At 44.2% G+C, this 1,363-nt stretch overlaps 1 pseudogene; it reads right to left on the reverse strand.

Annotated features, from left to right (window-relative positions):
- Positions 1-449: 449 nt before the first annotated feature.
- Positions 450-907, reverse strand: LOC119050894 (mitochondrial import receptor subunit TOM22 homolog; annotated as a pseudogene).
- Positions 908-1,363: the final 456 nt, after the last annotated feature.

Raw genomic sequence — 1,363 nt, forward strand, 5'->3', positions numbered from 1 at the left:
CCCTTCACAGTGCCCATCCTGTGGGTTAAGCTGCTGCCAGCCCTCCCTGTTTTCCAACACACATAGAAGTTCACAGTGGCTGCTTTTACACAGCAGCTGTAATGCATTTTGTATTTCATACAGTGTGTACATCAAAACATCACAGTCATCTATGGTCAGGGGTACATCCTCTCCAATGGCCCCCACAATGAGCTACTAAGGAGACCCGGTTGGGAATCAGTTTGGCCAGAGACGTGGGATGGCCAAAGCTGGAGTAACCGCCTGCATTGCTGCACTCTGGTATCAGAGTGAGGACAGAAGTAGTAATTCAGGGTAGATTGGAGGGCACAGTTGCAAGTAAGAAATCTACGAGACAATGTGGGGGGAACTCTCCCAACTGGGTTTAGACAGGTCAATGTGCTCAAGTTTAAAAAAAGTGGTTCAAACACTACCGAATTTTCAAACTTTTCCTACTGAAACAGGTCAAATATAGCAGTAACGTTATAGATCTTTCCAGGAAGTGAAAGTAGAGCCCCCGACAATCCTCCTGGCAGACCTGTGTTAGGCCCTGGAAGTATCTGCCGCTGCTACTGCTGTTGTTGCTCCCCCTGCACCTTCTCAGTCTCAAAGACAACAGAACAAAACAGGATCATGAAGGAAGTTGTCCCAATCCACAAGGGGTCCTGGAAGGCCTGCACATTTTTTGAGGCACAAAGAGGAAGAGATCAAAAGTGGCTCTGGCTGTGGACCAGATCCTCCCCGGAAACATCTCAGTGAAACCCCAGAGTCTCTCAACCAGGATCTCATTTAGCTTCTCGTGGTCTTCCTCTTCCAGCTCCTCTTCAATCCTCTCAGCATCACCTTTCAGAGGCAATTCGTCCTGGGACATAGGAGCCCCAGGGCCAGTGGCAGAAATGTCAGTAGCCATGGCTGTACATTTAAATTCTTATTAAGTTTTCTAGTAAATTTGTTTCCCACTATTGACTTTTTAATTTTTTAAAAATTATTCATCAACTAACTTTAAAAAAATAGTAAAGCATAGCTGGTATATAATATTTCATTTGTTTCAGATGAACAACAAAGTGATTCACCACTTATATAGCTTATGATGTGATCACCATAGTAAGTCTAGTAACCATCAGTCATCATGCAAAGTTGTTATGGTGTTATGGACCGTAGTCCCTGTGCTGTACACCACACCTCCCTGGTTATTGTATTACAAACTACAGTCCCCGCAATGTACACCACATCCCCTGGTATATTTACTTTTATCGCTGGAAGTTCGTACCTGTTATTTCCCTTCACCTTTTTCACCCATTCCCATATTCCTCCCTCTGTCAACCAACAGTGTATTCTCTGTATCTATGAGTCTATTTCTGTTTGA

The sequence above is a fragment of the Artibeus jamaicensis genome, unplaced genomic scaffold (assembly GCF_021234435.1).
Source record: "Artibeus jamaicensis isolate MK-2021 breed Jamaican fruit bat unplaced genomic scaffold, CSHL_Jam_final contig_76, whole genome shotgun sequence".
Lineage (NCBI taxonomy): Eukaryota > Metazoa > Chordata > Mammalia > Chiroptera > Phyllostomidae > Artibeus > Artibeus jamaicensis.